The following is a 27,440-nucleotide window of genomic DNA, read 5'->3' on the forward strand; positions in this document are numbered from 1 at the left end:
AGAATTCATTTTAAACACTTTTATGAAGACGAAATGTGTAGGCTTTATTTAAACAGGTATGTATGATTGTTTTCCATCTGGAGATCAAGCTTTTCATATGCGTCATGGAGGATACACAAGCTTCTGGAGATCAGGATTTAATTACAGGATACAGGTACTAAAGGCTTACACATTACATAAGATATTTGTGTCGTTATTATTATTATTTAATTTTTTAAAACTCTTTATTTTCATTTTCATTGAAAAAACCTTCATACATTACATACAGTACTGCCAAAATCCTTTCAAGGAGATATATCATGTATCAAAATTCTCTTACTTACTGTGAATTTAACTTACTACAAAACAGAACTCAAAACCCTACCACCCACCCCACCCATTCAACATTGATCAAAATATTTGTGGAAGGTTCATAAAAAATTAAATATAAGGCATGCATGAATAACATTTACAATCTTATATGGATCTGGCTGGGACAAAAAATTAATTGAAACAAGGTGTACATGGACAATGAAACCAAGAGAGAGATTAAAAACAATTATAAGATAATAATAGAATAAATAATGAAATAAGATAAATAAATGAACATCCAATAATCTTGTAAAACTCTATCAGTTCAGTCTATCTGCAAAAATAATATGAATGGTTCCCAAATCTTCTTAAAAATGCACAGTTTGTCATGTAGTGTGAATCTCAGTTCTTCTAAGTGTTTCCAAGTTTCTCTAGTCCTTATTTTAAAGGTGGGGACAGCATCCGGTTTCCACATTTGTAAAATGAGTTTTTTTGCAATACACATACAGAACAGAATTGCTTGAGTTTGGTTTCTACTGCAAGAACTGCCCTCTGCTCCTAAAATACTAGCTGCTCCAATACTAGGATCAGGTTCCAGATTCGTCCAATACACTTCAGAAAGAAATTGAAATATATTTTTCCAGAATGGTTTCAGTTTACTGCACGACCATAAAGAATGAAACAAAGCTCCTGTTGACACATTGCACTTATTACAACTTGAAGAGATTGTTGGCAATATTTTATAGAGTTTTGATTTATAATATTGGAGTCTATGAATGACTTTATATTGGATCAGATGATGTCTTGCGTTTACAGAACATGAATGTACATTTCTCAAGCATTCATCCCATCTGTCATTACAAATGTTAATACCCGTTTCCTCTTCCCAGTCATGTCTTATTTTATCTGTACTGCTGTCCACCTTCCCCAGCAGTAACCTGTAAAAGGTAGACACATTGCCAGTAATTGCAGGGTGTGTGTTAACGATTGTATCTAATGTAGGATCCAGCCTCTGTCTCAAACTCTTTAATATGTTTTCTAAAATCCCCAACTTGCAGAAAACGAAATAAGTTTGAGGAAGTTAGGTTATAATTTAGTCTTAGCTGTTCAAAGGAGCTAAATGTCCCTTTTTGTAAAGATCTTGAATAATGAAGATGCCCTTATCTTTCATTTGTAGAAAAAAGGATCATTTAGTCCAGGAGGGAATGCATGATTATTACACATTGGAGAGTCCAAATACAAATCTGGAATTTTCAAGTGTGCCTTGATTTGTCTCCATATTTTAATTGAATTGGCAATAACTACATTACCTTTTATATTTCTGTATCTGTTTTAATAGGATTGTTAAGCAGGGCTGGTAATGAGGTCATATTGCAAGAAGCGTCCTCAATAGCTAACCATTCTGGCTCGTCTCTTTGTTCCACCAATCTAATCTTTCTCCACCACGTCAATGTGTTTACATTTAACATATTTGTGTTGTTATTTTCTTACAGAAATTATTCTTGCTCTGGTTTTGAATAGGCTTTTTTTTTTTACCGTTTGTAATAGTGTCGGCGACGCAGTGGCGGAGTAGGTAGTGCTGTCGCCTCACAGCAAAAAGGTAGCTGGTTCGAGCCTCGGCTGAGTCAGTGTGTGTTCCTGTGTGGAGTTTGCATGTTCTCCCTGTGTTGGTGTGGGTTTCCTCCGGGTGTTCCGGTTTCCCCCACAGTCCAAACACATGTGCTATAGGGGAACTGATCAACTAAATTGTCCGTAGTGTATGAGTGTGTGAATGAGTGTGTATGGACAACACAATCTCACGGCAATTCGTAACTTTTTAATTTAGTGGCTAATTCGTACGAATTCGTTCGACCTAATTCGTACGATTTGCTCATCCACCAATGACATTTGGGTTTAGGGGTGGGGTTAGGTGCCACGCCACCTTTTTAAAATCGTACAATTTCGTACGACTGAACTCATACAAATTTCGATTGTAGCATGTAGTTAAGGTATCGAAAATGTGAATGTGCTGTTACAGTGCAATGCATTCTGGGTATTTAGGACATAGGACCCCATTATATATACATACATATATATATATATATATATATATATATAATGAGCTGCTTCATTTATTTGATCTTCTCCGGATCCACTCCTATGCACCGGCTTCTTTAGTTTCACTTCACTTTGCCATGACCAAGCAGTATCCTTTTGCTCTCCCTTGTGAAACTAATACGGAAGTAACTAAAACTGCAGTTTCTCATCTGGCCACTGGGGGCTGCTCCAATACCCAGCACATGTCCATTGACTCCAATGTTAAAATGCCCAACTTTACAGCAGTGTTTACAGCCTGGTACAGAAAACGATTTTGGTGCATATAGCTAATATTATCCTCCTATTGTCCAACTGTGAGGTGGTGTGTTTTATTATAACATCCGTTTAATTTATTTTAAGCCTTAAAATTCTGCATAATTAAGGGCGTGGCCACTTGAGTCACGTCATCTCAGCTGATTAGCCACTGAACTCGGCATACAGTTAAGATCAGAATTATTAGCCCCCCCAAATTACTAACCCCCCTGAATTATTCGCCCCCATGTTTATTTTATTCCCAAATTTCAGTTTAACAGAGAGCAGATTTCTCCAGCACATCTCTAATCATAACAGTGTTAATAACTCATCTCTAATAACTGATTTATTTTCTCTTTGTCATGATGACAGTAAATAATATTAGACTAGATATTCTTCAAGACACTAGTATTCAGCTTAAAGTGACATTTAAAGGCTTATCTAGGGTAATTAGGTTAACTAGGCAGGTTAGGGTAATTAAGCAAGTTAAGCTGCGGTCACACTGGGCTTTGTGTGTGTGAAATTCAGTCGTACGGCGCTGTGAAATGGGGTGGGATTAAACAAGATGACTAGACATTTTATAAAGCGAGCGATTGCTCCATGGTTTAAATTTACATTTTGATCCTCGATTGGTCTCACGCAGTCAAATGATGCGATTTCGCAGGTCAGAGTTAACCAAGCTTGAACTTTGCACTGCAGTGACCTGCGAAACTTGACGCATGACCCTGCGTTTCCGCTCTGATGCATTCGCGTGAGAATGAATGGAAGTCCATGGGGAGGAAAAGCCCAGTGTGAGCGCAGCTTCACTGTATAATGATGGTTTATTCTGTAGACTATCAGAAACAAATATTTGTTTTATTTCAGCTAGAATAAAAGCAGTTTTTAATTGTTTAAACACTATTAGAGTGTCAATATTATTAGCCCCTTTAAGCTATAAGACTTTCTCCAGAAGAACAAATATTATCAGACATACTGTGAACATTTCCTGACTCTGAGAAACATCATTTGGGAAATATTTGAAGAAGAAAATAAAATTCAAAGAGGGGTGAATAATTCTGACTTCAGCTGTATGTGTTGTATTTCTGCTTTAGTTTTATGTGGCTTTACACAGTCAATTGTCGTTTGTGGATATTTCTTACAATGATCAGATGATATGGCCTGCTGTGAGCACTCCATTCATGAGGCCTCCATTTTCTCATTGAGTGAATTTTTTTATATAACTTTATCTATAAATGTCTTTTATTTAAGATCATTTTGTTAAGAGCTGTAATGCACTCCAGAATCTGACAGATTGATCAGCTGTAGGCTCTAGAACAGTCATCTGAAGCGTTATCATACAGTGTTATGCTGGAGTTCATCAATAGTCCTGCATTTACTAACACACACTACATCTGAAGTGTTTGTAAGTAATTTGAGTTTTCCTCTTGTTGAAAAACCTCATAAGAACAATGCTCAGTGGTTAAAGGCATTACAAAAGTGTTTTTAAAAGACCAAACTCAGTATACACATCACATTGATATAGTAAATAACCAAGCACATATGGTCGGGACAGAACCAACATTTTCCAATAGACACTTTGGTCTTATATAAAAGCTATTTATATTAAATTGTGTAATAAAGAACCTTCAATTGCGTCTGTAGCATGGTTGCATGTGTGGTTATTTTGCAGAATAAAAATAGAACATTTCAGTATTTTTAAAAATACTTTTTGAGTGCAATTTTATCCAACAAGGTCTGATTTGTCACATATATTAAAATGATCGTGTTTGCTATAGATGGGTTGTAGGGGTGCCTGTAAGCACTGTTTAAAGTGTTTTTTAAATGATGATTATTAGGTGTGTTGAGTCCAGTGTGTGCAGTGCTGAACTTTAATCTCTTCTGTTTTAGCTCACCTGAGAAGCAGAGAGCAGAAGCAGAGCCCAGCTGTGTGTCTCTGAAGAGTGATGCATCTATGGGTCCACCAATAAACTTCAGTAGTGAAGACACACAAAGACACCTTCCCAGGTAGAACATCTCGTACATCTGCAAATAATATTCAATTAATTTCATAACCAATTAAGCCATTTATTTTTGATTAATCAGACTTTAAAAAGTAAACAAAATAGGATTGTGGATGGAGTCATTTAACACATTCAGACAACTTTTGTTAATAATAAAGGAAATGAGTATAAAGCGCTGGTGAAAGTGATGTTAAATGCTGAATAATATCTGCTGTGTTGAGTCCAGTGTGTTCGGTGCTGAACTCTGAATCTCCTCTGTTTTAGATTAGTTCATCAGCAGAGAGCAGAAGCTGAACCCAGCTGTGTGTCTATGAAGAGTGATGCATCTATGGGTCCACCAATAAACTTCAGAAGTAAAGACACACGACCAGCTTTAAGGTAAACCGTCTCTATAAACATGACTATACTGCAGCATTTATATGATCATATTATTATTAGACCTTACACTAACTCTTATGTGATCAGTTATTAGACTGTTATTTAGAGTTAGTGGAAAAAGTTGGATGAAAGACTTATCACCTACTGCTTAATCTGGCTAAAACTATTCTACTGTCTGTGTAATGTAGTAAGGAATTTTGTGGTGATCCTGGATGATCAGCTGTCCTTCAAAGAGCACATTGCTAACACATCTTGATCATGCAGGTTTCCACTTTTCAACATTAGAAAAATTAGACCCTTCCTAACAGATCATGCTGCACCAATTCAAGACTGGACTACTGCAATGTGCTTCTAGCTGGACTCCCATACAGCACCTTAAACCTCTACAGATGATCCAGAATGCTGCAGCTAGTCAATGAGCCCATCTTTATCTTTCTGCACTGGTTACCAATTGAAGCTCAGATCAAGTTCAAACTATTGATGCTTGCTTACAGAAGAGCCACTGGCACTGCACTAACAGTTCTCTTATATAAATAGCACGTCATGTTGAATTGCTGAATGCCTTATTTTTAAGTCGCTTTGGACAAAAGGGTCTGCTCAATTAGTGTTTCCCATGCCTGTTGCTGAAGGCACACCAAAAGTATTTGGATGTCTCCCTCATCTGATCCAATAACATCGGGATGTGGAGTCTCTTCTAATTTGCTGCTTAGCAGGTGTGTTCGATTAGAAAGAGATTGAAAATGTGGACTGTTGCTGAGTTACAGTGTTACTGGCCAATATTGATGAATGGATATTATTGATTTCTTTTAGGGATAATGTACATCCAGCTGGTTGTTTGTTTTGAATAAACAAGTTCAGTGAGACAAACACATTTCCCCCGCATAAACTAATATTAGATATTGAGCCATATTTATTTGGAAAGGAAATGTTTTAAAATCGTATTTGTTTATTGTCTTATAATGCATTACAGTGACAACAACAGAAGATGTACACCATTGATTGACTTTTTTATGGCTCTGCAAACCAACATGGGCATCCAAACTCACTGAATCCAATATGTCCATGCAATGTGCTGTAGTTTGTATAGATGGAGATTATAAGCAATGATGACATGTTCAGCAATGTGTTCTGGTGCTCAGTGAGTGAGATAGATATAAAGCTATAGAGTATGCCCCTGTTCCTCCACAGCACTGACATAGGGGTTATTGAGTTCTACTGAACTTTCGGTGTCAGTGAGACACTGTACAAGCAGAAAAAAAACGAATTCACAAGCAAAGTATGCATTCGTGCCGTCCCTCGAAGCAAAATGAAGAGTGCTACAATCCACACTTCACTGAACCCAAAATGTTGTGGTGGATCACAACCAAATGTATATCCACAAATTTTCAATTGCTTCCTTCAAAGGATGCTGTTTCAAATTTTATGCGCAAGCACATCCTTACATGTGTTCAACCTCAGGATTGATCTGGTCACAACTGACCTGAAAGATGCGTACATCCATGTCTTTATCCTTCTTCATCAAAGAAAGGACTTAAATTTGCATTCAAGGTCAGGCATGGCTGTACATGGTCCCACCTTTTGGGATCTTCCGGTGTTCTCTGGTCTTAACGGAGAGTACCCTGCAGTGCTAAGCTACAATAATGATAAAAAAATATTCATTGACCACCTTTGTTTTGCGTGAGACATGGACATCATTAGATACTGTCACATTCTGAAAAAAAGGCCCAAAAACAGAGGGTTTTATTGGCAGATGGGGAGAAAGAGGTGAGAAACAATACCAGTCCAACAAGGTGATGATGTGGGTAGTGCAGAAGAGACCTGGATGGTACGGATAGCAGCCACAGTTGGCAACAGGCTGTGCAACTGAGCAGGAGGGCACAGCAGGCACAGTCTGGAAAGGGTTGCTTTCGCTGAACCAATGTCAGACAAGCAGATGAATCCAAGACTCAAAGGTGGCAGGGTGGGAAAGGGCCAGGGAACACAGAGACAAGACACAATAAATGGTGACTTTAGCAGTTATCGAACTGTAAAAATGTTGACTCCCTGGTCATCGGGAAGAAGGAGGAGGAACAAACATAAAGTGTCCAGGCCTGGTCCTCTCTCATCTTCCTCTGTTGTCACTCCTCCTTTTATGCTTCCGCTCCTCCGTGAGACTTAAGGCCGGTGAGCGAACAGGCGATGCTTGTTATCACTTGCAACCGACCTGGCTCCATTCCCATTGCTCCCCCTTGTGACACAGCGGCATCTGAGTTTGTGCCAGCCCTGGACACACACATACACATAATAACAGGGAGTTTTTGTTTAAACATAAAGGACATGATTATAAAATGCTGTTTAAAGTGTTTTTTAAATGATGATTATTAGGTGTGTTGAGTCCAGTGTGTTCAGTGCTGAACTTTAATCTCTTCTGTTTTAGCTCACCTGAGAAGCAGAGAGCAGAAGCAGAGCCCAGCTGTGTGTCTCTGAAGAGTGATGCATCTATGGGTCCACCAATAAACTTCGGTAGTGAAGACACCCAGCCTGTCCTCAGGTAGATCATCTGTACACACACATGACTATACTGCAGCATTTATATGATCATGTGTTTTCTAGAAGAGATCAGACATTATTAGACTTTATTCTCTCAGTCCACTGAAGACATTTTATTACAGGGAACAAAACACAGGTCACTCTACAACTGAACTTCAGCTAGTTCTCATTTGATCATTAGTACAGTGTTGATACAGTAGACTGTTAGGGTCAGTAGAATGAGTTGACATCTGTTTACAAACTCACCAACAGATGCAGCAGTGTGCAGACAGTGGAGAATGTTCTCTTCACACATTTTATTAAATTAGGCTTTGCAGTTTCCATGGTCAGTTCTTTACTTCCACTCTATCTGTTCAGCTGAGAAAATGGAACCAACCCCATGACGTCAGATGCAGGGATATTCCAAGATGGCGGCGCCCAAGGTCTAAAAGCTATAGTTAAAAGGTTTAGATGATACTTGATGTATCTGTTAAGAAGACTAGGTTTGATACTTGCATGTCTCATACATTTGAAACAGTGTTCCATTGTTGTTGGTTGAGGATTGAGTTGAGCTTTTTAATGACTCTTTGTCCTCAGGCCTAGTGATTTGCATAGGCATCATAATTGGATGCTGATGAAGAAACTTTTAAAGTATACTGTAAACAATCATTCAGTAAACAAAATGTGCAATGCATAGATGTCAGACATGTCTTACAAGATAGTTGTGTCTGATCAGTCTCAGATGCTACATATCCCCCTTTCCGCACATCATTGTCCGTTTTGTAGATGCAGCTGAGCAATTGCTAATAGTCAAAAGATCAGACACATACAGGGCACACAAATTAAAAAGTCCATGATAGTTGGAACTTGGATGATGATGTCCTCTAAAGCCTAGGCTGTGGTCTAGCTTGGGTCCTTATACCTGTACAGACCTGTAGTTTTGGGTAGCCACACAAGTTCGGGGTTACACTAAAAAAGTCAGTGTATCACAGACAGGAGGAGGCATCGCTGTCTCCTCCAGCATGTGAAGTATAGTTTGAGGCTGTGTCTGTCTAGCCTGTTATTGTCTGTAAGGATCACACCATGTGCTTCTACAGGGTATGGATGGGTTGTTCTTCTGTGTGAGGGTGTCAGGGTGATCCACAATCACAATCATTATAAGAGGCAGAAGGGTCAATTAACAAAAAAGGTTAGCGCAACCAAGCAAGAAGAGCAATCCAAAACAGAAGTCAAGCACAGAGATGGCAGTAAGAAGAATATTAGTAGACTGTCAGCTAAATATATGTTGATACTGCTACTTCAACATTTAACTGACTATAAGAAACTTGTGCAAACAAGCACAAGAAACAAGTACATGTCAACTTACACGAACCCTAACCCCAACCTAACAGTCTACTTATAATATAATGAGAATTAGTTGGCATGTAGATGCAATGTAACTGAATTCAACAAACAAACCATCATAATAAAGTGTGACCTTTTTGTTTGTGCAGTATGTATAGAGAAGATCAGACTGGAGACCTGCAGCAGGATTCACTCCAACCAGAACATGATGAACTCCAGAGAGTCAAAGAGCAGCACAAAACCAGCATGAAGAACAGGTATGAGAGATTATTTGAGGGAATCAACCATCGAGAGACTCAAACCCTCCTGAACAGGATCTACACACAGCTCTACATCATAGAAGAAGAGAGTGAAGGAGTGAATGAAGAACATGAGGTTTTACAGATGGAGACAAGAGCCAGAACAGAACCCTCACAACACACTCCAGTCTACTGCAATGACATCTTTAAAGCCACAGCTGGAGCAGGACATGAGGAGAAGATCAAGAAGAAGAAAGCCCAGATCAAGACTGTTCTCACTAAAGGCATCGCTGGAATCGGGAAAACCGTCTCTGTGCAGAAGTTCATTCTGGACTGGGCCGAGGGAAAAGACAATCAGGATGTAGATTTCATGTTTGTGCTTCCATTTCGAGAGCTGAACTTGATCAGAGATCATCAGTACAGTCTTCACAGACTTCTGCTGGACTTTCATCCTGAACTTGAAGATCTGGAGCCCAAGATTTATGAGCAGTGTAGAGTTGTGTTCATCTTTGATGGTCTGGATGAAAGCAGAATCACACTCAACTTTTCAGATGAGGAGAAAGTTTGTGCTGTGACTGAATCTTCATCAGTGGCTGTGTTGATGTGGAGCCTCCTGAAAGGAGATCTGCTTCCCTCTGCTCTCATTTGGATCACCTCCAGACCAGCAGCAGCCCATCAGATCCCCTCCAGATACATCAACCGTCTGACAGAAATTCAGGGATTCACTGAGCCTCAGAAGGAGGAATATTTCAGGAAGAGAATCAGCGACGAGCATCAAGCCAGCAGAATCATCTCCCACATCAGAAGAGCAAGAAGCCTCCAGATCATGTGCCACATACCCGTCTTCTGCTGGATCTCCTCCACTGTGCTTCAGAAGCTCCTGGAAGAAGATGTGAGTGCAGAAATCCCTCAAACTCTGACTGAGATGTACATCCACTTCCTGCTGATTCAGATCAACATGAGGAAGCAGAAGTATGAAGAGAGAGATCCAGAGAAACTCCTGCAGTCCAGCAGAGGAGTGATCCTCAAACTTGCTGAAGTGGCTTTCAGACAGCTGATGAAGGGCAATGTGATGTTCTATGAGGAGGACCTGATTGAGAGCGGCATAGACGTCACTGACGCCTCAGTGTATTCTGGGATCTGCACTGAGATCTTCAAGGAGGAATCTGTGATTCATCAGAGGAAAGTCTACAGCTTCATCCATCTCAGCTTTCAGGAGTATCTAGCTGCTTTCTATGTATTTTACTGCCATTTAACAAAGAACACAGAACCGCTGAGGTTGATTATTGACAAAGAACATTCCTATTATGAAGATGACTGGATGAATGTTAATGAATATATAAATGAGAAAAATCAACAGCCTAGGTCTGAGAACTCTCTGTATGAACTGTTAACATCAGCTGTAGTTAAAGCTGTCGAGAGTAGTAATGGTCATCTGGATCTGTTCCTGCGGTTCCTGCTGGGCGTCTCACTGGAGTCCAATCAGAGACTCTTCCAGGATCTACTGAAACACACAGAGGAGAGCTCAGAGAGCATCAGAGAAACCACACAGTACATTAAAGACAAGATTAAGGGAAATGACATTAATGCATCCTGGAATGAAGAAGATGATGGCCGTCTCTCCACTGACAGATCCATCAATCTGTTCCTCTGTCTGCTGGAGGTGAAAGATCAGACTCTGTCCAGAGAGATTCATGAGTTTGTGAAATCAGACAAACACTCAGAGGAGTATCTCTCTCCTGCTCACTGCTCAACAATCTCCTACATGCTTCAGATGTCAGAGGAGCCGCTGGATGAGTTTTAACTGAAGAAATATATCACAACACCTGAGGGAAGACAGAGACTGATATCAGCTGTGAAAAACTGCAGAAGAGCTCTGTGAGTATTCATTCATTTATCACAGAAGACACACTTTAGCCTTCACTTAAGTCTCAGATCAGTTTAGCAAATTACTGCCTTGCTTTAACATATTCATAATACTATTTCTTTTATTAAAATGGCAAATAACTCAGGAAACAGTTGTTTTCAATTTATCTAGAGTCCTTTTCCACAGAAGGTCTCCGTGCCCTCTTGAATAGGCCTAAAGATTTTGAGGAAACAACTTGGCATACAGAAAGAGCAATACACGTTTATCATTTAAACATATCAGTAGGACATGCCTGGAACACCTCCCTAGGTAGATGTCCAGGAAAGTATCCAAAACAGATGCCTGAGCCACCTCAGTTGACTGATGTGGAGGAGCAGCGGCTCTAATCCAAGTTCCTCTCAGGTGACAGAGCTCCTCACAATATTTTTAAGGGTGCGCCCTGCCACCCTGGGAAAGAGACTTGAGATAAACAATGTGTATCTCATCCACCCCTGCTGTTTTGCCACTGTGAAGCTTGCAAACTACCTCAGTGACTTTGGCATGGGTGAGGGGTGAATTCACCCCTGCATCTCCAGTCTCTGCTTTCTCAATGGAAGACATGTCAGTGGGGTTGAGAAGATTCTGAAAGTATTCCTTCCACCGTCCGACAACATCCCCAGTTGAGGTCAACAGCTCCCCACTTCCTCTGTAAACAGTGTGGATGTGGAACTGCTTTCCCCTCCTGAGGATCCAGACAGTTTGCCAGAATCTCTTTGGGGCTGACTGGTAGTCTTCCTCCATGGTCTCCCCGAACTCTTCCCAGGCCCGAGTTTTTGCTTCCACAACACACTTGGCCTGTCAGTACCAGCTGCCTCAGGAGTCTTACAAGCCAACCAAACCTTGTAGGACTCCTTCTTTAGCTTGATGACATCTCTTACTTTTGGTATCCACCACCAGGTTCATGGATTGCTGCCTCGACAGGCACCACAGACCTTGCGGCCACAGTTTACCACGGCCGCTTCAACAATGGAGTCAGAGAACATAGACCACTCAGTCTCAATGTCTCCAGCCTCCCTTGGGATTTGGTCAAAGATCCAGAGGTCATCGCTCTGACTTGAGGTTTAGCCAGATGTTCTCAGAGGACACAATATGTTTGGGCCTGTCAGGTCTGTCCAGCTTTCCCCCGTCAGCAGATCCAACTCACCACCAGGTGGTGATCTGTTGACAGCTCTGCCTCTCTTTATTCGAGTGTCCAAGATATACAGTCGGAGATCAGATGAAACAACCACAAGGTCAATCGTCAACCTCTGCCCTAGGGTGTCCTGGTGACATGTGCACTGATGGACACCCTTATGCTCATACATGGTGTTCGTTATGGACAAACTTTGATTAGCACAGAAGTCCAATAACAGAACACCACCCAGTTTCAGATCAGGCAGGCTGTTCCTCCCAATCACACCTCTCCAGGTATCACTGTCATTACCCACGTGGGTGTTGAAGTCCCCCAGTAGAACAATAGAGTCCTCAGTCTGAGCACCTTTCAGCACCTCTTCCAAGGACTCCAAGAAGGCTGGATACTCTGCACTGGTCTTTGGCCCGTAGGCAAAAACCACAGTGAGAGACCTATCCCTGACCCTAAGGCACAGAGAGGCAACCTTCTCGTTCACCGGGGATAACTCCAACAGTTGCGTGGTTGGCTAAGTTTGGGAGCTATAAGCAAGCCTCACTGTGGGCAACTTCAGAGTAGAAGAAAGTCCAGCCTTCTCAAGAAGTTAACTTCCAGAACCCCAGCTGTAAGTGGAGGTGAGCCCAACTATCTCTAGTTGGGACCGTTCCACCTCTCGCACAAGCTCGGTTTCCTTTCCTTCCCAGTGAGGTGACATTCCATGTCCCAAGAGCAAGTTTCTGTGCCCGACGATTGGGTGGTCATGGTCCTAACCTTCGACCACTGCCCGTTCCACTATGCACCGATCCCTTAAGGCTCATTACGGCCCACAGGAGGATGGTCCCATGTTGCAGGATTTCAGAAAATGCTGCTAAAGTGAATAGGATTGTAAATGTTTTTGCTGTACTTAGTGATAATCTTGAAATAATTAATGACTTAATTTATTTACAGTTGTTTTCACCTAAAACAGAAAGCAGTTTCTTGTCTATTTGTATGCTTTTGTTTGTCATTCCCTCAGTGATTCTGCTGGTTAACTGAAGGTCTTTAGCAGTAATTATCTCATCAATTACACTAGTTTTAGTGTTTCTTTTAGCACTCTGCAGACTGGACACATGAACATTCAACAGGGTCAGTAGTACTCTGCATAAACTGTCAGATGAGCACATAAATATTGTTTGTTTTGAAGCTTCTCTCTGATGGACTGAAGAGTCCAGACTGCCAGATTGAGACACTGAGGTCTGAGTTCAAATACCTGATTGATTGACTGATTTTTATGAAATCACACTGTTAACTTAATCTGTCTTGTTCTTTTTCAGGCTGAGCACATGTAAACTCACTGCTGAGTCCGGTGAGAGTTTGTCTTCAGCTCTACAATCCCCAAACTGTGTCCTGAGAGAGCTGGACCTGAGTAACAATCACCTGCTGGATTCAGGAGTGGAGCTTCTTTCTAAAGGAATGAAGTACTGTAATCTGGAGACACTGAGGTCTGAGTTTGAATTACTTGTTATTTTTCATTGTGTTGATTAATAAAAATTACAGTGTAAATTGGATTTGTGTTCTTCTTTCTCAGATTGGCCATGTGTAATCTCACCGTTCAGTGCTGTGAGAGTTTGTCTTCAGCTCTACAATCCTCAAACTGTGTCCTGAGAGAGCTGGACCTGAGTAACAATGACCTGCAGGATTCAGGAGTGAAGCTTCTCTCTAAAGGACTGAAGAGGCCAAACTGTCAGATGTCGATACTAAGGTAAAATAAATGCTACCACATTTTTACATAATATAAATTATATTTACGGAGCACAGCAATTATGAAAAAACAACAATCAAAATAAAGTGTTGCAAAAGATAAATATTTTAAAATTACATCGGAGAAATGACCTCCAGCAGGCCACAAATGTCTTCTCAAATGGTCAGAAACAGACTCCAAGAGGGTGTATGAGGGCCCAACGTCCACAGGTTGTAGGACGTTTGGCTTTCAGCATGAAAGCAGGTTTACACTGAGCAAGTGACAGATTGTTATGAAGCGGACAGGAGACAGAGGTAAGGAAACGTTAGGGTGTTTATTAAATGACAACAAGGAGCACATGAAGGATAGCCAGGAGGATCAGGAATGATGTTGGGGTCTTTTCCTCCGTGGCTGGGTAACAGGAATACACGAGGATGGACAGCACACACCAGATACAGCTGACAGAGGATGACACAGACTTGGAAGGACTGGAAGACAGGACGATTCGGGAGGACCAGGAAGACTAGGAGGAATACAAAGAGAACAGGTAAGTAAATCGTTTGTTTTAGCTGAGGATGACTACGCTGAGTGGTCGCTCAGTTGTCCGCTTTCGTCGAGACGAGCCCGGACAATGAGCGACTGGAGTGCTGTGCTTTTATCTGGTGCTCGTGAATGTGATGCAGCTGTGTGCTCATTAGAAGTCAGGTGATGGTGATCTTCGTGAGTGGGGGTCGTGAGAGCCTGACCAATCCATGACAGTACCCCCCTCCCCAGGGCCCGCTCCTGAGGGCCGACACCTCCGACGCCGTGGTGGTCTCCCTCTGCCTCTAGGCGCTGGGAACTCAGGGTGGCTCTCATGAAACTCCACCATGAGACTAGGATCGAGAATATCAGCTCTGGGAACCCATGTCCTTTCTTCGGGGGCCGTACCCTTCCCAGTCCACCAGGTACTCCAACTGGCCACCACGACGTCGGGAACGCAAGATCTCCTTCACTGCGTAGACGGCTCCTTCTTCTAGGAGCAGTGGAGGAGGGGGTTCCTCTTCGTGGTCAGGCTCTGTGGAGGGAAGAACAGGATCGTGATAGGGTTTCAGGAGTGATACGTGGAATGTAGGGTGAATACGGTAGTGAGAGGGTAATTGTAGTTTGTAGGTGACGGGGTTAACCTGTTCCACGATGGTGAAGGGACCAACAAATCGGGGACTTAACTTGCGAGAGGGCAGTCGCATGCGTATGTCCCGGGTGGATAGCCACACCTTTTGTCCGGGTGTGTATCTGGGTTCTTCAGACCTTCTCCTATCGGCGGTTACCTTGCTTCGACGGACTGCCCTCTGCAGATGTTGATGAGCCTCGTCCCAGACTCTCTCGCTCTCCCGGAACCAGTGATCCACTGCGGGGACATCAGATGGTTCGCCATCCCAGGGAAAGAGCGGTGGTTGGAAGCCCAGGACGCACTGGAATGGCGTGAGTCCGGTGGAGGGTTGCCGCAGTGAATTTTGGGCATATTCTGCCCAGCCCAAATACTGGCTCCAGGAGTTCTGGTGACCACTGCAGAAGGTCCTCAGGAACCGTCCCACCTCCTGAATCTTCCTCTCTGTCTGCCCGTTGGTTTGGGGATGATATCCAGAAGAGAGGCTGACGGCCACACCTAGGAGCTTGAAGAAGGCTTTCCATAGACGTGAGATGAACTGTGGACCTCTGTCCGACACAATATCTTCTGGAATACCAAATGACCTGAAGACTTGATTAAAGATATTGTCGCAGTTTCAAAGGCTGTGGGAAGACCTTTCAGAGGATTAGTTTGACAAACTTTGAGAATCTATCTACTATGACTAGAATACAGGTATTACCTTCTGACGAAGGGAGGTCAGTGATAAAGTCCACTCCTAGGTGTGACCAGGGACGGTTCGGAATCGGCAAGGGATGGAGCTTTCCAGCGGGTAGATGACGTGGGCTCTTGGATTGGGCACAGTCCTTACAGCCCTGAACATATTGCCTCACATCCCTTGCCATGTTTGGCCACCAGAATCGTTGGGATACTAGCGAGAGAGTATTGTTGATCCCTGGATGTCCAGTGCCTAGCGAGGTATGTAAGGAGTGGATCAGATCTACCCGGTGTTCAGGTGGTATGAACTGCCGATGAGGAGGGCATCCCGGCGGAGCAGGGGCTTCCGGAGTGGCAACGACTGGAGGAGCGTTCCAGGTGATCGGACAAATGGAGATGTGTTCGGGAAGAATCTTCGTTGGGAGTTCTTCATGATCGTGATGCTCATGTAAACGAGAGAGAGCGTCTGCTCTTAGATTCTTGGGTCCTGGACGATAGGAAATGGAGAAATCAAAACGTGAGAAGAAAAGTGACCATCTGGCTTGACGTGGACATAGTCTCTTGGCCTCTTTGATGTATTGGAGGTTTTTGTGATCTGTGATCACCTGGAACGGATGTTTGGCTCCCTCCAACCAGTGACGCCACTCCTCCAAGGCTAGCTTGATTGCTAGAAGCTCCCTGTCTCCTATGCTGTAATTCTGCTCCGCCGGGCTCAACTTCCGAGAGAAATAGGCACAGGGATGCAGTCGGGGCGGTGTATCATGATGTTGAGATAATACTGCCCCGACGCCGGTGGTGGATGCGTCCACTTCCACCACGAAAGGAAGATTTGGGTCAGGATGAGTCAGGAGTGGGGCCCTTGTGAACTCCTTCTTAAGAAGGCGGAAGGCTGCGGCTGCTTCTTTGGTCCACTCCAGTCCTTTGGGTTTACCCTTGAGGAGATTAGTGAGAGGTGATGTAATCCTGCTGTAGTCCTTGATAAACCGTCTATAAAAGTTAGCAAACCCAAGAAACCTCTGGAGCTCCTTAATGGAAGTGGGTTCTGACCAGGATAGAACAGCCTCAATTTTCTTCCCATCCATACGTATACCGGTTTGGTCAATGATGTATCCCAAGAAATGAATCGACTTCTGGTGGAATGAGCATTTCTCCGCTTTGAGGTAGAGGTGATGTTCTCTCAATGTGTGTAGGACCTCCGCAACGTGTTGGCGATGTTCGGCCTCACTCCGGGAGTAAATGAGGATGTCATCTATGTACACTATTACACAGTGGTGAAGAAACTCCCGGAGGACTTCATGAATGAAGTTTTGGAATACGGAGGGGGCGTTGACCAGACCGTAAGGCATGACCTCATATTCATAGTGGCCAGTAGGGGTCACGAATGCTGTCTTCCATTGGTCCCCCTCACGTATTCTTATCAGATTATACGCGCTGCGGAGGTCCAATTTAGTGAAGACTTTAGCTTCTCGGAGCTGTTCCAAAGCGGCTGGTACCAGAGGAAGGGGATATCGGTATTTTACTGTACCGTTATTTAGGACCCTGTAGTCGATGCATGGACGCAGCCCTCCGTCCTTCTTGGCCACAAAGAAGAAGCTTGAGGCGGCTGGTGATTTTGAGTGACGTATGTACCCCTGACTCAGAGCCTCCCTTATGTAATCTTCCATTGCCTGATTCTCTGGAAGCGAGAGCGGGTAGATCCTACCTCTTGGCAACTGGGCATCTGGAACTAGGTCGATCGCGCAGTCCCATGGCCGATGCGGCGGTAGCTGGAAGCTCTCTTGGGGCAGAAGACATCATGAAAGGAGCTGTACTCCTTAGGAATGTGGATAGACTGCTTCTCAGGAGGGCTCTCGACCGATGTTGCAAACAAAGAAATGGGGTTCCGACCTTGAAGAGGGAGATTTGGAAAACAGGCAGGTGTACATCCAGATCCCATTTCTTTATCTCTCCTGTGCCCCAAGAGATGATGGGATCGTGCTTCACCAGCCACGGGCGCCCTAGAATGATGTCCATATTTGCACCCTCCAGAACCAGAAATTGAATCCTCTCTTGATGTAACAACCCCACTTGAAGAAGGATGTCTTCGCATTGTCGATGGATACGGGTCGAAGATCGAGTGCACTGGGTTATCGGTTGTATCTGGTATATATGCGAGGACGCCTCAGTACGGAGGTGGAGTTGACGACAGAGGGATTGGGAGATGAAGTTCCCTGCTGACCCGGAGTCGATGAGGGCTGTGACAAGGAGAGAAATAGAGGCAGTAGTTATTTGTACGGTGGTAGTAAGTGGTTTACATTGTTCAATATTCGTACTGAATACACTCACTGAAGTCCGAATGGGACGAAGGGGACACTCCATACGGGTGTGTCCACTGACACCGCAGTATAGACACAGACCCCGGGTCAGCCTCCTCTGTCGTTCCGCTGATGTCAGTCTTCCAGACTCTATTATCATGGGTTCTGGTTCTGGAGAGGCTGTTGACTCAGGCGATTGGAGGAGTGCAGACGAGGGGGGTGATGGTGTCCTGTTGATAGGAACGGAGACGATCGGAACATCGGAGAGAATGTTGGATGAATCTCTCCAGACCCATTGTATCATCTAATGTGGCCAGTTGGATTCGGAGAGTGGGTTCCAAGCCGAGCCGGTACGTGGTCAACAACGATCTCTCATTCCATCCACTTGCAGCTGCTAGAGTGCGAAACCGGAGAGCATATTCCTGTGTAGATAGAGTACCTTGCTTTAGATGATACAGCTGCTCTCCAGCGGCTACTTCCCCATCAGAACGTCCAAACACCTCTTTGAAATACTCCGTGAAGGTAGTGATGGAATTCATGACCGGCCCGGCTTGGTTCCAGATCGTCTCAGCCCATTTAAGTGCAGGTCCAGAGAGTAGAGATACGATGTAGGCGATCTTCGACTTATCTGTGGGATATAGAGAAGGTTGCATTTCGAATATGAGGGAACATTGTAACAGAAAACCATTGCACTCCCCCGCTCCGCCTGAGTAGGGCGCTGGTCGGGCCATGGGACTGGAAGGAAGGGCCGAAGAAGAAACTGTGGAGGCGGAAGTGCTCGGTGCTGGTGGTGCGTTGGAAAGTGGAGCTGGTGGCTGTAGAATCCGCTTCAACTGGTCCACCAGCTCTTGAAGGTGATCGGGGGTGCTCATGTTGTCGTCGTTATAGGTCCGGGCTTCTGTTATGAAGCGGACAGGAGACAGAGGTAAGGAAACGTTAGGGTGTTTATTAAATGACAACAAGGAGCACATGAAGGATAGCCAGGAGGATCAGGAATGATGTTGGGGTCTTTTCCTCCGTGGCTGGGTAACAGGAATACACGAGGATGGACAGCACACACCAGATACAGCTGACAGAGGATGACACAGACTTGGAAGGACTGGAAGACAGGACGATTCGGGAGGACCAGGAAGACTAGGAGGAATACAAAGAGAACAGGTAAGTAAATCGTTTGTTTTAGCTGAGGATGACTACGCTGAGTGGTCGCTCAGTTGTCCGCTTTCGTCGAGACGAGCCCGGACAATGAGCGACTGGAGTGCTGTGCTTTTATCTGGTGCTCGTGAATGTGATGCAGCTGTGTGCTCATTAGAAGTCAGGTGATGGTGATCTTCGTGAGTGGGGGTCGTGAGAGCCTGACCAATCCATGACACAGATGTGACAGTCTGGAGTTGCCATGGAGAACATTCTGCTGGCTGCAACATCCTCTAGCATGACCGGTTTGGAAGTGGGTAGTGTGAGGTGCCATTTCTTTGAAGGGCCGCTCAGCTCTCCATGTGCTCACCAGAGGTAGCCTGAGTGCCATTAGGTACTGAGATGAGATCCTCAGACAACTTGTGAGACCATATGCTGGTGCGGTTGGACCTGGGTTCCTCCTAATGCAAGAAAATGCTAGACCTCATGTGGCTGGAGTGTGTCAGCAGTTTCTGCAAGATGAAGGACATTGATGCTATGGACTGGCCCTCCCGTTCCCCAGATCTGAATCCCATTTAGCACATCTGGGAATATAAAATGGTTATTATGTCACATGCCTCCCCTTTCCAGAAGTCTGCATTTATTACTTCACAATTTAAAATCATGTAAAGTAACTCTAAATTAAAGGTATGCTGAAGAATTGAGGAAATGGATGGAAAGCAAAACTACCAATGGTCACAAATTCTTTGTTAGAAAAGATAAATTACTCTAGCTAGATGAAGCACACTGACCTGCTGGTACAACCAAGCTATTGCATAAAAATGATTTCCTGTTACATAATTCTGCAGTGCACTCCTTGGTGTAGTGGTTAGACCTTTGCCACCACACCCTGGGTTTGAACTCTGACAGACAAATGTCTGTTTGTGATCAAATGCCTTACCTTTGCGATTAAAAACACGATATAAGATATCTAATGTTTAAGTCAATTTTTATTTCTTTAGAAGTAAACGTTTCCCAAAATAATAATAATAATAATAATGCATTTTATTTAAAGGCGCCTTTCATGACACTCAAGGTCACTGTACAGAACAGCTAGAACAATCAGTTCAAATAAAAACACAATAAAATCAATAAAGTACAATACCAACTTTTTTTAAAAATGCAGTCGAGTTAAAGAGAATAAGCTGGTCTAAGCAGATGTGTTTTGAGTTTGGATTTAAATTGTGAAAGAGAGTCTAAATTACGGAGATCAGGAGGAAGTGAATTCCAAAGCTGAGGAGCAGAGTGGCTGAAGGCTCTGTTCCCCATGGTGACAAGGCGGACAGAGGGAACAGTGAGGTGAATGGAAGAAGAAGACCTGAGTGTTGGAGAAGGTGTGGCGATATGAACAAGATTAGCAAGGTATGGAGGAGCGAGATTGTGGATGGCTTTAAAAGTGAGGAGAATGGCAGCTGAATGAGGTGTGAGGGAAGGACGTAAACGATTTATATTTCGAAGGTGGAAATAAGCGGATCGGGTGACATTATTAACATGTGCAGTGAATGAAAGGGTGCTGTTGAAGATGACCCCCAGACTCTTAACCTGAAGGGAGGGGGTGATGACAGAATCATCTGTGGGAATGGAAAAGCTATGTGATTTGTTTAATGTGGATCGTGTACCTATAAGTAGAAGTTCAGTTTTATTGTCATTTAATTTCAGGAAGTTTATGGTGAACCAGGATTTGATGTCTGCAAAGCAGTTAGTAAGGGATGAAGGTGGGAGTTTGTGGTTGGGTTTGGTTGATAGGTAGAGCTGGGTGTCATCTGCGTAGCAATGAAAATGAATTTGGTGTTTACGGAAAATATAACCAAGTGGAAGAAGATAGATGATAAATAGCAGCGGACCCAAAACTGAATCCTGGGGCACACCAGTAGTGACAGGGACTGATGACGAGGTGAAAGACTTTAATTAAATGAACTGAGTGCGACCTGTGAGGTATGAATGAAACCAGCTGAGAGGTATGTTCCCAATGCCAATTGAAGTGAGCCTGTCCAGAAGAATGTTATGTGAGATTGTGTCAAAAGCCGCACTTAGATCAAGCAGAAGAAGAATGGATAGTGAACCAGAGTCTGCTGCTAGGAGGAGGTCATTAGTGATTTTGAGTAAAGCTGTTTCTGTGCTATGTAGTGGGCGAAAACCAGACTGGAATCGCTCATATAAGTTATTACAGGAAAGATGGGTGTGAAGTTGAGCAGCGACAGTTTTTTCAAGAATTTTGGAGATGAATGAAAGATTAGAAATAGGACGAAAGTTGCTGAGGATGTCGGGATCTAAACCAGGTAAAATTGGAGTAACAGCAGCAACTTTGAGAGAGGAAGGAACAATACCAGTGGTGAGAGAGGAGTGAATTATGTCAGTGATGAGAGGAGACAGGGAAGGGAGTATGGCCTTTATAAGAGTAGTAGGTAGGGGGTCTAGCCTGCAGGTAGATGGTTTGGATTTAAGAATAAGACTACATATTTCAGTTACTGAGGGTAGAACAAATTCTGAAAATGAATGAGAGGGGGTGAATATGACCTGGACAGATGGATTCAAAACAGAAGTGGACAGAATTTGCTGATAGATGTTCAATATTTGAAGAGAAAAATGAAGCTAAGTTGTTACAGAAATACATGGTATATAGGTTTGGAGGAAGTGAGATAGAGGATTTTGTTATGTTAGTAAAGAGAGAAAAGAGGGCTTTAGAACTACCTTCATTGGAACTGATTAAACTGGAATAGTATGTGGATTTAGCTGCTGAAATACAGTCTTTATAGTGATGAATGTGATTTGCATACATGTCCCTGTGTACAGTGAGATTGGTTTTCCTGTAGAGTCTTTCAAGCTGACGTCCTTTTGATTTTAATTGTCTAAGAGCAGGAGTGAACCAAGGTGCAGTAAATGAAACAGTCCTGGTTTTTAGTGGAACATGATTATTTAGAAGGTTTTGAAGGTTATTGTTGTAGTGAGAGCAGTTTATCGAGTGTATAGAGACCATCAGTACTGGGAAAGCTGTTGATATCAGAAGATAAAGTGTCCAAGTTGATGTCCTTAATTTTTCGGAATGATATTGTGCGTGAAGGATTACATTTGGAAAGTGAGAGATTAACACTGAATGAAAGTAGCATATGATCAGAGAAAGGGAAGGAGTCAGCTGAATCTTTTGAATCTTGAAAGGAATCTTTTAACAACACTGTGAGATTTCTAGAGACAATGCAGCAGTAGATATTTATTAGTTAACCAAGTTATAAGTACATTTCTATTTTACTGGTGCTTACTTTTCCTTTTGTTATTGAAACTAGAGAAAATAACAGCTTCCCCAGATAGCATGCGAATGTGGCCCACTTAAGGCAGTTATGCGGCACTGGTGGTCTTCCTTTGGCCCAGACAAAATGAATGTGAGCCTGAAGTTACCCACCTGTACAATGGCAAAGGGGGGCCAAAGATTCACATTCATATATGGGCCATTTAAGGCATAGATTTGGCACTTATGGGATAATGTAACTGATTGTGAGCCTATTGTGGCCCATGTGGAAAATGATCAATTTGGCCCAAACGACGGAGGACAAATGTGGGCCACAGTTGGCAAAATAGTGGCATAGTCATTTAAGGGTAATCTGGGTCTAAACCTAAAGTGCCCACACGTGTAGGTGCAAATTTGACCCAGTTATCTTAAGGCATATGTGGGCCACTTTTGGCAAATATTCGGCACAGTAAACTCTGGCTAATGCAGCCGTTAGCCTATAGTGGCCCAGAGAAGATAGGGCAAATGTGGCCCAGTTATCTTAAGACATATGTGGGCCACTTTTGGCGAATATTTGGCACAGTAAGCTATGATCATGGAGAAAAGTCTTTGATTTAGTTGGGCTCATAGCCCTGAACCTCTTGATATAATTTTTCTTTTTGGCTGCTGTAACTTTTAAGAACTTTGCTTGAAAAGTTGAAACAAAATGAAGGCACAACTTCTGATGAAATAATATAATTCACTGATGGTTACCAAGGTTTAATCCATTATTAGAAGTAATAGGCCAGATCTGGGCCAGAATAAAAGCAAACTGTGGCCCACAATAGGGTTAGTTCTGGTTCATTTGGTTGGAATCTGGCTGATATGTGATATTGCTATGGCTTAATTGTGTCTGGTGTGGGCCGGATTTGAGCCACATGAATTTTGGTAGCTGGGTCTGCACAGATGAATGTGAGTTAGTGATGTCTGTCTGCCAGACTAATGTAATGTGGACTGTGTGTGTGTGTTTGTAGGTTGTCTGGCTGTATGGTGACAGAGGAAGGCTGTGGTTTTCTGTCTTCAGCTCTGACTTCAAACCCCTCACACCTGAGAGAGCTGGATCTGAGCTACAATCATCCAGGAGATTCAGGAGTCAAGCTGCTCTCTGAACAACTGGAGGATCCAAACTACACACTGGACAAACTCAAGTATATGGAGGAGCATATGGGTGTTTTTGTTTTTGACAATTTCAGCAAGTAGAACAAGATTAACACACTTAATGCAAAAATACATTCATTTAATTAATATGCATTGAGTAATGTTTGAGTTATATAGTTCTACTGGAAATAAATTGTGATTTAGTGTTTGTTTACTGACTAAATGAATCTGTGTGTGTTTACAGTGTGGATCATGGAGGAGAGAAGAGGATTACAGCAGGACTACACAAATGTATGTCAGCACAAAAATACAGACATACTACATGCATTGGCACACACACACACACACACACACACACACACACACACACACACAGCTTTATAAATGTGTCTCTTCTTGTGTTCAGATGCCTGTTTCCTCACACTGGATCCAAACACAGCACACACTCGTCTCATTCTGTCTGAGGAGAACAGAGAGGTGAAGAGTGTGTGGAAGGATCAGCCGTATCCTGATCATCCAGACAGATTTGATTATTGTCATCAGGTGTTGTGTAGAGAGAGTGTGTGTGGACGCTGCTACTGGGAGATTGACTGGAGTGGAGATTATGGTGTGTTTATATCAGTGTCATATAAGAGCATCAGGAGGAAGGAAGACAGTGATGAGTGTGCTTTCGGATATAATGCTCAGTCCTGGAGTTTGTTCTGCTCTCCTTCCAGTTTCTCATTCAGACACAATGACAAAGAGACAGTTCTCCCAGTAGATGAGCTCAGCAGGAGAATAGGAGTGTTTGTGGATCACAGTGCAGGAACTCTGATCTTCTACAACATCTATAGAGACACAATGAGCCTCATCCACTCAGTCCAGACCACATTCACTGAGCCGCTCTATCCTGGGTTCTGGGTTGATCCTGGAACATCAGTGAAACTGTGCTAAGAGACTGAGGAGAGATTTACCCACAATCCTCTGCTGGATCAGTCAGTAGCAGTGAGATGCTCTAGAGTTTCTTCTCTTTATAACATTAATCCTCCTGCTTAATTTAATCACAGAAAAGAAACATTTGGGCTATCAATCTCATGATCCATGTCCTTCCCTCACTCATGAACAAAACCCCAAGATACTTGAACACCTTCATCTGGGGTAAGGACTTTTCTCCAACCTGGAGATGGCAAGCCATCTTTTTGTGGTCGAGCACCATGACCTTGGACTTAGAGGTGCTGATTCTTATTCCAGCCACGTCACACTCTGTATCAAACCACCCCAGTGCATGCTGAAGGTCCATGTTCGATGTAGCCAACAGAACAGCATCATCATCTGCAAAAAATTAGGCCTCAAAAATTATGAACAGCACTGGTGACAAAGGGCAGCCTTGCTGGAGACCAACATGTACTGAAAACAAGCCTTACTTATAGCCAGCAATGTGAACCAAACTCCCGAGCTGTTCATACTGGGACTGGACAGCCCTCAACAGAGTGCCTCTATACTCTGAGCACCACCCACAGAATGCCACAGGGGAGACAGTCGAATGCCTTCTCCAAGTTCAAGAAACACATGTGGACTGGTTGGGCTTACTCCCATGAACCCTCCAGCACCCTAGTGAAGGTATAGAGCTGGTCCAGAGTACCACAGCATGGACAAAATTTCTATTATTCCTCCTCGATCTGAGGTTCAACCATCAGCCAGATCCTCCTCTCCAGTACTCTGGCATAGACTTTTCCCACTGAGGCTGAGGAGTGTGATCCCCTACCGTTGGATCACATGCTCAGGTCCCCCTTCTTAAAAATGGGAACAATCACCCCAGTTGCCTAGTCCAGGGGTACTGTCCTGGATCTCCATGTGATAATGTAGAGAAATGTCAGCCAAGACAGCCCCACAAGAGACTTGAGATAAACAGAGTGAATCTCATCCACCCCCACTGCTTTGCTACTGCTGAGCACTACCTCAGTGACATCAGCTTGGGTGATGAGTGAGTCAACCCCTGCATCCCCAGTCTCTGCTTCCTCAATGGAAGACATGTCCGTGGGATTGAGGAGATCCCCAAAGTAATCCTTCCACTGTCCAGCTATATCCTCAGTCGAGGTCCTTCGTGGTCTTCTTCAATTCCTCCTAGGCCCAAGTTACTGCTTTTACAAACCACCCGAGTTGCAGCACACTTGGCCTGTCGGTACCCATCAGCTGCCTCGGGAGTCCTTTTTCAGCTTGACAGCATCCCTTACTTTCATTGTCCACCGTTGGGTTCCAGGATTGCCACCAGGACAGGCACCACAGGCTTTACAGCCACATCTTCTTACAGATGTATCCACATTGGAGCCAAAGAACATGGACCACACTGTCTCAATGGCTCCAGCTACCCCCAGGACCTGGTCAAAGCTCTTCTGGAGGTTAGAGTTCCCTTTGATGTGTGGTTCAGCTAGATGATACTCTTTGTCAGTGGATCCAACTAACCACCAAGTGGTGATCAGTTGACAGTTCTGCCTTTCTCTTTCTCTCTTCTCACCCAAGTGTCTAAGACATATGATCGGAAATCAGATGATACAACCACAAAGTCAATCATCAACCTCCGCCCTAAGATGTCCTGGTGCTATGTGCACTGATAGACACCCTTATGCTCAAACATGGTGTTTGGTATGGACTGTGATGAGCATAGAAGTCCAACAACAGCACACCACTCGGAATTACCACCTCCCAATCCCACCTCTCCAGGTATCACCATCATCAGTATGTTGAATTACCCCAGTAGAGTCCTCAGTCTGAGCACCTTCCAGCACCACTATCAAGGACTCCTAGAAGGCCAGGTACTTTACACTGGTGTTTGGCAACACAAACAACAGTGAAAGACCTATCCCTGACTCAAAGGCACAGGATGTTCACCGGGGAAAACGCCAACACATGTCAGCTAAGTTGGGGAGCTATAAGCAAGCCACCAGCCCACCGCCTCTCACTGTGGGCAACTACAGAATAGAATAAAGTCCAGCCCTTCTCAAGAAGCTGAGTTTTAGAGCCCAAGCTGTGCATGGAGGTGAGCCCAACTAGCTCTAGTAGGTACCATTCAACCTCCGGCACAAGCTCAGGCTCCTTTTCTCCCAGTAAGGTGACATTCCATGTCCCAAGAGCCAGTTTCTGTGCCTGACAATCGGGTTGTCATGGTCCCAACCTTCGACCACTGCCCTTTCCACAATGCACCGATCCCTTATCATCTCATTAACTTTAACTCTGCTGCTGAGTTACTTTAACTTACAGTGATAACAAATACACTGAGTGGAGTAAACTTGACTCTAATAATTTAGCTGTGTGTGTAATGAGTAATAAGCAACCCAGGCTCATTCTGAGAACGTAGTCCCGTGGACGTTTCTGGAGACCGCGAAATACGTAGCCGGGGGTACGTACGGCTGCATTTCATTTTTTTAAGTGAACGCTGCGGGGCGGTGTGATGCCGTTCCCTTTGGCGCTTGCCTCCCGCTGCAACCAGTTTGTCCGGTTAGCTCTTCGTGTACTCTGGCGGACTCGAGGTGCAGAGAGGGGCTGACGACGACCGGGTTCGAGTCTGGGGAAGAGCAGTTCCAGAAATCAGGTAAGAAAACAAAAACAAAATCCAAAAAATGAAGCGAACAAGTTCATCACAGGGTGAGAATGTGGTCAAAATCCGAAAACGTGGTAAAAATCAGACGAGGACTTTTCTTTTTCTGGACGGCTTTTGTGAATCGTCGTTGGTTGGGTTTAGGGACGGAGGAGGGTGGGTCAGCCGATTGGCCGGTCGCACAGTCAATCATTCTGTCATCCAGGCAAACAGGCGGAAGGTCGTTCGACAGCGGCCTCTAGCGGGTTTATGCGAGAACGGCGCGGGAAAAAGTGCGCACAGCGGCCTCTCGCGGATTCGCCAAAACAAAAACTGCACAAATACGTACCTCCCGGGACGTATTTCGCGGTCTCCAGAAACGTCCCCAGGACTACGTTCTCAGAATGAGCCTGGGT

General features: G+C 43.8%; 1 pseudogene; it reads left to right on the forward strand.

The window, feature by feature from the left end:
- On the forward strand, positions 1 to 27,207 carry LOC130221597 (NACHT, LRR and PYD domains-containing protein 12-like; annotated as a pseudogene).
- The last annotated feature ends 233 nt before the right edge of the window (positions 27,208 to 27,440 follow it).

This window comes from Danio aesculapii, chromosome 3 (assembly GCF_903798145.1).
Source record: "Danio aesculapii chromosome 3, fDanAes4.1, whole genome shotgun sequence".
Taxonomy (NCBI): Eukaryota; Metazoa; Chordata; class Actinopteri; order Cypriniformes; family Danionidae; genus Danio; species Danio aesculapii.